Source organism: Pezoporus occidentalis, unplaced genomic scaffold (genome assembly GCF_034315485.1).
Source record: "Pezoporus occidentalis ecotype Australia unplaced genomic scaffold, CSIRO_AGI_Poc_V1 ctg39, whole genome shotgun sequence".
In the NCBI taxonomy this organism is placed as follows: Eukaryota; Metazoa; Chordata; class Aves; order Psittaciformes; family Psittacidae; genus Pezoporus; species Pezoporus occidentalis.
In genome coordinates, this window is record NW_026915713.1 from 6451324 (window position 1) to 6462474 (window position 11151).

At 39.1% G+C, this 11151-nt stretch overlaps 1 long non-coding RNA gene across 1 annotated transcript; it reads left to right on the top strand.

Annotated features, from left to right (window-relative positions):
• Positions 1-3475: 3475 nt before the first annotated feature.
• LOC134170819 (uncharacterized) lies at positions 3476-8949 on the top strand. Its single transcript, XR_009967387.1, has 4 exons — positions 3476-3557; positions 3870-4011; positions 5337-5533; positions 7650-8949. It is a non-coding gene; the product is annotated as an uncharacterized LOC134170819 (long non-coding RNA).
• Positions 8950-11151: the final 2202 nt, after the last annotated feature.

Here is an 11151-nt window from a genome sequence, read left to right on the forward strand (position 1 = left end):
GGTTATTTCTTCCTTAGAAAATGGTGAACCTATTAATGGGACTTTTTTTTTTGCTCAAGGACATGCGTGCACTTGGTGAGTAACTCAGAAGGATGTGGGAGTCCAATGTGTACCTCAAAGTGATTTAATTCTGGATGAAAATAATCCATGATTTGAGTTGCATGTTATGGGCATTACTATCGCAGGAACCCCTTGTTGCTGGCCAGGTAAGGAGCAATGGAAGCTGCTCATTACAGTGTTAAACCCTATAATCTGGCTGGGCTATTGGATAGTGTGGGACCTGAGCATGACATAAATGGTATAGAATAAGGGGGGGGGGGGGGGGCGAGAACGTGCTGGTTTTGGCTGTGGTAGAGTTGATTTTCTTCACAGCAGCAAGTATGGGACCATATTTTGGATTTATGCTGGAAACAGTGTTGAAAATTCAGAGACATTTTAGTTCCTGATGAGCAGTGCTTACATTGAGTCAAGACCTTTTCTGCTCCTCTCATCACCCTACGAGTAAGGAGTCTGGGAGTGCACAAAAAGTTGGGAGGGGACAGAGCTGGGACAGCAAACTCTAACTGATCCAAAGGGTATTCCATAGCATATGATGTTATGCTCAGCAATAAACTAAGGGCAAGGTTGTCTAAGGGGGCCACTGCTTGGGGACTGTCTGGACATAAGTCACTTGGTGGTAAGCAATTTTTGTCATTTGTATCATTGTCTCTCTTGGGTTGTAGTTCTCTTTCTTTGTTACTTTTCTCTTCATTACACTTTATAATTTTTGTTGTTGTTATTATTATTTCAATTATTAAAATGTTCTTATCTCAACCCACAATTTTTATCACTTTTACCCTTTGAATCTCTTTCTCCCATCCTGCTGGGGTTAAGACTGAGTGAGCAGCTGTGTACTGATTAGTTACCAGCAGGGGTTAAACCATGACAGTCCTAAAAGGAGGTTCAAAGATTCATGAATCAATACATGATGGAACTTCTCAATCATGCTGAATGATTGAATGAGGTAGAACATGAACTTGGATCCTTGGATCTCATGATTTACTCTTGGATCACTAAATGCCTATTACAATATTACCTTGTGACCATACTCCTAACTTTTCAATATTTTTTTTTCAAAAGATAGAGTGAAAAAACAAACAAACAAATAAAAATAACCCAAATGTGAAAACAATGTGTTAAAAATGGAAAAAAAACCCTAACACTGATATTTTATGTTCAAAGACAAATGTCTTTGTCCAACCCATTTTATTGCTAAACCTTCCACGATTATGGATGTGTTTGTGTACAGAGATGCACACAGCTCTGCACATCTAGGTGATTCTAGCATGAAAGTCATGGACATCCCAACACACCCAGTCAGTTGCTAGCACCGATAATAAATGCTCGGATCAATGTAGGGATAATGCAGCCACTCCAGCCGAGGAGCCGGCTTCATTTGGAGCTCTGCTCGGATGCCTCTGTACAAACACCCATAGTACGGGGAACAAACAAGAGGAATTAGGGATGTGTGCACCTCTACGGGGGTATGATATACTAGGCATCACAGAAACATGGTGGGATGGCTCCTATGACTGGAGTGTTGGAATGGAAGGTTACAGGCTATTTAGAAAAGGCAGGCCTGGCAGATGGAGGGGAGGAGGTGTTGCCCTTTATGTTAGGGATAGGCTGCAGAGTATGGAACTCTGTCTGGGGACAGGTGAGCAGTTAACAGAGAGTTTGTGGGTCAGGGTTAAAGGGAATATAGCTATGGGAGACATTACTGTGGGGACCTGTTACAGACCACCTGATCAAGGAGAACCTCCGGATGAAGCACTCTGTAGACAGACAGGAAAAGCCTCACGCTCACAGGCCCTTGTTCTCATGGGGGACTTCAACCACCCTGACATCGGTTGGAAGGACGGCCCAGCACAAGCAATCCAGGAGGTTCCTCGATTGTGTAGAAGACAACTTCCTTCTGCAAGTAATAGAGAATGTGACAAGGAGAGGTGCCATGCTTGACCTCGTGCTCACCAACAGGGAAGGGCTCGTTGGAAATGTGATGCTCCAGGGCAGCCTTGGATGCAGCGATCACGAGATGCTTGAATTTGAGATCCTCAGGACAGTGAGAAGAGCATGCAGCAAGCTCGTTGCCCTGGACTTCAAAAGAGCAGACTTTGGCCTCTTCAGGAACCTGCTTAGTAAGGTTCCATGGGATATAGCCCTAGAGGGCAGGGGGGCCCAAGACTGTTGGTTGATATTCAAGGATGACCTGCTACAAGCTCAGGAGTGTTGCATCCCAACCAGAAGGAAGTGCAGCAGGAGGGCCAGGAGACCTCCTTGGGTGGATAAGGAGCTCCTGAGGAAAATTCAGATGAAATAAGAGGCTTATAAAAGGTGGAAGCAAGGACAGGCGGCCTGGGAAGAATACAGCGAAGTTGTCTGGGAAGCTAGGGACAGGGTTAGGAAAGCTAAGGCCCAGTTAGAATTAAACTTGGCTAAGGATACTAGGGATAACAGGAATGGATTCTACAGGTGCATAGCAAATAAAAAAACAGAAAAGGGAGAACATAGGCCCCCTCAGGAAGCTCTCGGGAGAACTGACTACCCAGGATTTGGAGAAGGCTGAGGTTCTCAAAGACTTCTTTGCCTCGGTCTTCACTGGCAAAGGCTCTGACCAAACCACCCAAGTCCTGGGCTGATGCCAACCTCATGAAGTTTAACCATGACAAGTGCAAGGTCCTACACCTGGGTCGGAGCATTCCCAGGCACAGGTTGGGCAGAGAAGAGATTCAGAGCAGCCCTGTGGAGAAAGACTTGGGGGTGTTGGTCAGTGAGAAAATGAACAGGAGCAGGCAGTGTGTGCTTGCAGCCCAGAAAGCCAACCGTATCCTGGGCTGCATCAAAAGGAGCATGACCAGCAGGTTGAAGGAGGTGATCCTGCCCCTCTACTCTGCTCTTGTGTGACCTCACTTGGAGTATTGTGTGCAGTTCTGGTGTCCTCAACATAAAAAGGACATGGAACTGTTGGAACAAGTCCAGAGAAGGGCCATGAGAATGATCAGGGGACTGGAGCACCTCCCGTATGAAGACAGGATGAGGAAGTTGGGGCTGTTCAGCCTGGAGAAGAGAAGGCTGCGTGGAGACCTCATAGCAGCCTTCCAGTATCTGAAAGGGGCCTATAAGGATGCTGGGGAGGGACTCTTCATTAGGGACTGTAGTGATAGGACAAGGGGTAATGGCTTAAAACTTAAATAGGGGAAGTTTAGATTGGATATAAGAGGGAAATTCTTTCCTGTTAGGGTGGTGACGCACTGGAATAGGTTGCCCAGGGAGGTTGTGAATGCTCCATCCCTGGCAGTGTTCAAGACCAGGTTGGATGAGGCCTTGGGTGATATGGTTTAGTGTGAGGTGTCCCTGCCCATGACAGGGGGGTTCGAACTTGCTGATCTCTAAGGTCCTTTCCAACCCTAACTATTCTATGATTCTATGATTCTATGACATTGCTTATGTATTTCTGAGGCCACAGGACTGTCAGAGATTTCAGCTCTTTTTCTGAAAAGTGCATGTCAAAAACTCAGGTATGTTTTAACTGAAGATTAGCTACAAAGCAGATAATTTAGAACAGAGGAAACTGAGAGTGAGTAAGACATAACAAAACAACAGTCTTCCACTTCTCCCTACCTGCTGCGTCTTGTCTATCAGGCTTGGTCTTACTCCAGTAATTCCAGGCTGCAATAAACCCCACACTCATTTTTTGTTTCCCTAGGGAAAAACTACCTCTTTTTGTCACCTCTCAGGCCTGCCCTTTCAGATGTCTTTTAGTCTGATATACCTTTACTGTTTTTTTCTCCTTGACTGTTTTCTTTCTGTGCCATCATTTGGTTTTCCAGGAAACTCCTGTTTCCAGGTAACACCAGTCTGAACTGCCATTTCAATTCCTTCCTTGTCCAAGAATTTACCAGCCAGCAGAAGACAAAGAGTAATCATTTTTCCTACAAACCACCTCCACCTTTTTGAAGGACCATAGCACAGGTAAGAGACAAACCCAAAACCTGTCCATCATGCATCTCATCTTTTGTTTTTTCACAAATCAGATTTTACACGTATTGCCATGACTGCACAAGCCTTGTTGTGCACACATGCACATGTTTGGAGTGTCATTCTTCTGGTTTTTTTTTCTTTCATTTCTACCCAATAAATTTGAAAAGACAGAAAAAAAAAAGAAAGGAATGTAATTCAAAATGTCTCATATTTCAAAGGAAAATTTCAAGCTACATGTGAATGAAATGTTATTGTTTTGCAAGTGCTGTCAAAAGATGTTAACCTAATTTTATCAACAGTAGTAAAAACATTGACAGGTTTTTTAAGGGTGTCCCTGGAAAGTGATGAAAACTTTATTCAGTATTTCATCATATGTTAAAGAAAAAAAGTGCAGAGAATCTCTTACCTTATCATCTTTCCCACATTTAGTAAAATTACATACCTGTGTACACCTTCACCAGGCCGCTGATAAATCACACTGAACTACTTTAAAGACTGTAACCACTAGTGGGAAAGGAAAACCCAATTCTTATAAAAAAATTGTCTAAAACTGTAAAAAAATAATTTTAAGATTTTTATATTTTATAATAAAACATTAAATTTTATAACATAATATTATCTTCTTAAAATATGAAAATGCTTTCTTCATCTCTACAATCCTTTATTCCATGAATAAATGCCATTATTGAACAACAATATTGATTATTTTTATTTAATAAAAAAAGCTAATTTAGTAGAGTCGAGAAGTAGTTTTGTTAAAAGATGCTGTTCACTATATGTCTCATAGCAAAAGTTCATACTATGACTCTTGGGACACTGTCCGAGAGACCTAATATTCTTCTATTGACCAGACACACATCTTATATATGCTTTAATTATTAGTGAAGATGGCTGTTCCCTGTAAACACAGACCATAAGAAATGGTGATGACATTTTGCCCATACGTATGCAGGTATGTATTTAATTTAGGCAAAATCGGAAAGGAAATAACTGTGGGGAATTGCCATGAATAACCTGTGTGGTTCTATGCATCCTTAAAAGCCTAAATGGTTGAAGTCTATATCAGAGAAGATAGATATAAACTTACCAGGCTTTGCCGGAGCTAGACCAGGAGGACAACCTGTGCAAACTGTACTAATTTATCACATTTTATAAGCTTTTCCTAGGCCTAAGTGAAATGACACTTTCTGGGTTAACAGCATCAACTCACGAGTGTCTCTGAGCTGGAAAGGAAGTCAGGAGGGAATCAAAGTCAGAAAACTTACATTTAAACCAAAGAGTTAGGTCTAGCTACATTTTCCTTCTCCAAGAGAAAGATTCATAACTATCTGATGGCTGCTTCAAATAACTGTCACTGTGGCACTGAAGTTTTCAACACCTCTTGAAGTGAAGTTGAAGATGACAGCCCTCCTGATCTCACTCAGCTGTCAGAAGTGTTAGCCATACCATGATGGCCTGAAGGAGATGAGATCACATGGAAAATAGACTAGATGGACAATACCTTGGACACCAGGTAAGAAATACAAAATATTATTATTATATTTACCAATATTTTAATGTAATAAATCCAACCAAAATGTACCTCTAATAACTCCTTGACAAATCTTCCTTTTCCAATGATAAAAACTGTCTTCTTCAAATACCTGTTGGTAGAAAATGAAAGAATAAAGAAGGCTGCTTTTGTGAATGACTTAATCCTGGAACAGTTTTCAAAATCAAGTACTCTGCTGTGTTATGCTTGAACAATCAATAAGTTAACCTATATATTTAGCTTTTCTGAAATCAGTTTACAGTTTACTTGTAGGCTCAGTACTGAAAACTAGATCTCAACTTGTATGAAATATATATTTTGTGATCAGTTTCTGTAATAAGAAAGATTTTTAAAAGAACCCAAATTGGTTGTGAGTACCTTAATATTTAGCTAATTCTAAATAAGGTTTTGGAATTCTTTCAGAAATTAATATGGAAGATTGTTTTTTTTTCACAGTTATTGTCATATATTCTTTGCTGTTGACTATGCTGTCGTGGTTTAAACCCAGTCAGGTAACTTGTTCACTCACTCCCAGTGAGTGGTGCCGAGCTGACAACAATCGAGGTCCGTGTCCCCCCGTCCCCCCCCCCCCCCGCCGGGGTTCTCCCCTTCCCCACTCCTGGAGGAACGGGGAGGAGGATAGAGAAAAAGTGCAACTCCCACGGGTTGAGACAAGAACAGTCCAGCAACCAATGTACAACACAAATCACCACCGCTACTATCAACTACAACAATGATAAGGGAAAAATAACAAGGGAAGAGAATACGATACCACCGGCCAAAAAAACGAGTTCCACCCAGAAACCCGTGTCCTTCCGGGTAACTCCCAGTCACCCCCCACCCCGGGCATGACGTGCTGTGGTATGGAATACCTCCCTGGCTAGCCCGGGTCAGGCGCCCCCGGTCTCTGCTTCCTCCCGGCTTCCCCTCCTCCCTGGTAGAGCATGAGCCTCACAGAGTCCTTGATCAGGGTAAACATCACTTAACAACAACTGAAAACATCGACTTCACCAACACTGTTCTCAGGCTGGAAGTCAAAACACAGCACTGCACCAGCTAACACAAAGGAAAAAAAAAAAAAACATGACTGCTACTGCTGAACCCAGGACATATGTTATCAGATAGAACAGTAATAGTATAACTAAAAATTTCTAAAAAGATTTACTGGAAAGGCATTCTCAACACTTATTTAGACATTACATTTCTTGCAAAGCAGCTTAATTACTTTTTTTATTATACATTTGTGGTTTCCATAAATGCCGGAAAATCAGGTCATACAAACATGGATACTTATTCAGTTTCTGATGTAATGCAATTTCTGAAGCTGAAATAGTTTTCTAATAATATAAGAATTTCTGAGTCTTGTTCCTAGCACAACAAATTAACCAACAAAGTCTTAAAGTCTTAATTTATAAATTTAAGTTCTGCATATCCTGGTAATAGTTTTGACAATTTAATAAAAAAAAGACTGTGCACTACCATGCTTCTGAAAAACACATAAAAATAAATCCCTATGAATGCATTCTTTGCTTTAATGGTTAGTTCATGCAAATTTAACTGTCCTAGATTACATGTTTTAATTTCTGTTTCTGCCTCTGGACAGACACAAATGCTAAATGCAGTTTTACTGAGAGCATCTCAAGCACTGCATGCAACATGAGGATGTAGCAGATCTCAGCATTTTACTGAAAAACGAAAGCATTCACTTTTGCATTTACTTAAAACCATTTTTTGAGGACTTTGACTTTTCCCTTAGCGTGAAGTATAACCTTAGGAAAGAATGAGGGCATTATTTTTTGTTTCTTGTCCATTGATTTTCAGTGAGCAATTGAAAAGATCTGTAGAAGAAAAACAATGATGCTGCAATAGGAAGGAATTTCTCTGATTTTTTTCTATCAAACCACTGCATACTTTTTTCCTCCAAGCATCTGTAAGTTCTAATGCTTTTCCCGTATCTCTCAGATGCATTGAGTTTTTCAGCTCACAAGCAGGCTGACCTCATCTGCTTTCCTCCTCCTAGATCAGTGTTATTCTTTGTATACTTACAGTTGACTTTGTCTTGAGTACTTGGTTGATTAAAGTGCTTTTTACCTTGCAGAACTGAGTCCAAAACCAAAGGAGTTGGCTGAGAATGGTATTTCCAGGCAAAGCAGTAACTCTGCAGTGTTTTGGGGATGAGATTCTTCAGTGATAAGATTTATACAAAGAATTCTGCATTGTTAAATATTATTGCTGATTTCTTATGATCTCCAATAAGTGATTGAAGAACACAATTTTTTATTATTTTTTTTTAGAATGTAAATTATTCTGTATGATGGTGAAATAAACAATACACATGAATCTCCCTAGTTAGTATAATAGTCAAATAATAAGGATCTGTCTGCTCATGTCTACACATCTTTCAAATAAATCATGGATTCAAAATTCAGATGCAAAATAAAGAATGTTGAGAGCACCATGCAGATTTGAATCTACCCCTAGGTGAACTAGGATACATAATTCAGTGAATGGATTGCATCCATCTATTAAAGATTGATCCTATAAATGTGCAAAGAGGTTAGACTCCAAAAGAAAGCAGAGCTGTCTGCAGCAATTTCTAACATCTAAATGCAGAGGCAGAGCTGACCACTTGAGAAATTTCTTGAAGGTTTGTGAAGCTACCTGAGGATTGTGTTACATCCCCCCACACACCACTGAATGTAAATCATACTTAATACATATCATGTGTTATTTTCTCTCTGATCGTTAGAATGCCTTAAGCTACTGAAGTATGAACGGCTAATGAGTTCAGCTTTTTCCCTGGTTTAATTAACTATTCCCAAACAGTATCCTTCTAAAGCATGAGACAAAGACCAGAGCAGAGGACCACTTGCTGAGCAATGTGCCTTTTAAAGCTACTCTTTGCTGCTCACATTGGCACTGTTTCAAACTACCTAAACTACCTCCAAGCAAGTTCAGTTGGATACTGGGTGTGATCTAGTCAATGGACTGTGTGTCTGTGAAAAGGCTGACTTAATAGCCTCAAACACTATTTTGCTGGAATGGAGCTATGCTGCACTGCATCCTACTGCATTGGCACATTAGTGGCTGTGTGATATAATTTGTTTTTCATTGCACATTGACCTATGTACTATATTCCATTAAAATATCACAGAGCTTCATTTTAATTCTCCTGTGAAAAACCCTTTGACTAAATTCATTGAACAATGAAAAGTCATCAGTTTTTATAGTGCTTGAGGACTTACTGAATTCTTGGAAAGTAACTTTTGTTTATTTCAGTGAACTGAAACAAATACTTAGCTTTAGGTATACTTTTTAACACTATACTAAGTAAAGATGAATTTCCTATCCGTTTTTAGATGTTAACAAAGTGCATTCTCAAAGCCTACCTTTATGTTCCAAACAGGTCAAACCTAACAAATACTGAACAGCCCTTTCATGATAGCAGTTTTTACTAAACTTTCAGAAATTTGGGTATATAGAAAAATATTTGAAGATTTTTATACTAAACAATTCAAGACTTAATTCAATTATCAGCTGCTTATGAGGAACAACTTTTGCCAAAAATGTTTTAGTGGAAATTATTTGGTAAATATATTTGTTTCATCAATGTAAGCCAGTTGCAGTTCAGCAAAAAAGAAAAGCTGGTTATACTTTGCCATTTTTGTTCTTGAGTTTTGGCATGATTTTCCTTTCTTATTCGAAGTTCAGCTGAAGCCTTGGTCTATTAACATGAATACACTAACAAATATATGTATTTCAGGAAGTTTCATTTCAAACCCCTGGAAGAAAAATGGAGAGCCAATATATAGATTTCTGTAATGCACATTGAGTAGCAAATCATGCTCCACACTGTCACAACACATTTAATTTACACATCAAAAATTTGTCCTTAATTCGTTAATCTTTTTACCTTCTTTGCACTCAATCACAAAAGATAGGTATGGAGATGTGAACATTTTTTTTTGTTTAAATTAAGTATCTGCAGTAGGATAGGTGCTTCTTGGGGGGAATCACCTTACAGTGAAGCAACTATCTTCTAGTCAAGTCAGGCAAGAAGAAGCATTTTAGAAAAGGTAATAAAAACCCTTATCACAGAAAAAGAGAGCAACTGCACATTAAAAAGGAACCACATAAAACACAAGAAATATTGCAACTAAAATAACATGATATAAACAAGTAGGATCTATTAAACTATGAAGAATGTACAACTGCTGTTAACTAACATCACTTTAGGTGACCCACAATTTTTTTCTGTAGAATATTCATCCAGTGCTACTGTGGTGAAGACAAACCTCTGAAACTGGTATTGCCCTTGCTGAAATAGTGTCAGTATTGATTTCATTAGACATTGATGAAACCAGGCACATGACAGTGGTGAGGCTGCTATAGCAGGATTAACCCATCTGGTGCTGCTCCTTCATGTGTGGGCAAGTAAATTCCTCATATCTTACAAATGCTCTTTGTTACCCTTTTTTTCTGGTGTAATGACAAGAGAGAGGGAAGTTCATAATAAGACATAAAGTATATAGGTACCATATAATTTAGTGCAAATTCTAAGTGAATAGGAATCTTCCAGATATAGGTTGAGTATACTGAAAATGAAAATCCATATTTCCTTTTAAGAGTACAACATTTAGTGCCAATAGAAATTAGATGGTTAAAGAAAAATCAAATATTCTTTAACTTTCCAGATGTTACAGTCTTCAGGCAGCCAAATAAGGAATTCAACTGTCCAAGCAACACATATTATGAAGCCATTTTGTATCCACTGCAACGTCTAAAACATCCAGACTGAACATGGATGGATAGATGTGACTTGGCCAGTAGGCAAGAAAGAAATCCTTATAGAGTATTACCTGGAGGCAAGGACGACATTTATAAAGAGCAAGTGCTAGAAACCCGCAGATTAGCAGTTGAATCCTGCCCATAAGGCTCTTTTTCTAGTGCTTTTCTAAAGATGAGAATCACGAGAGAAAATGGGCAGGGAAAATATGTAGAAGCAAGTATGTCTTCCTTTACACTGGGGGTCTTCAACCTGAGATCTTTATAGCTGCAGCAAAATGGGAAAGGCAGGTGCTATAGATGTTTTTCTTAAAGAAGGGATGAATAATTTTATAGCCAGTAATAACATTTTAGTCATCCATGTAAAGATGATGGCAATCAAACTTTATGCTTCAGGGAAGATTACAATCATTACAGAGGAAAACAGGAAATTGTCCACTTCGTTGTCTTTCTCCATGAATGATACTTCTTTGTGAAATGCATCATATTGGTGTTTTTTCCCTTTTTCTGAAAAAAGCAAAATAAACAAGGCTTATCTAAAAATAATGTCATGGTACTATTAGTGCAGACAGCACTGTGTATTTTTTCTTGAAACATTTTACCAAAAGAACTCCTACTTCTTTTTTATGTAAAAGAACAGACTTTTTTCTACTGTCTACTTGTTTATATTTTTATGGTGAAAAAAGGTTATAAATGATAAATGCTTAATCAACTATGGGTCTGTTCAGAGCCTAAATTGTAATTCCACTAACAGAAGGCTGATAACGGCTTTGAAGTGCAACACTTTCTGCCCACCCACAGTAATGACCCGTAGG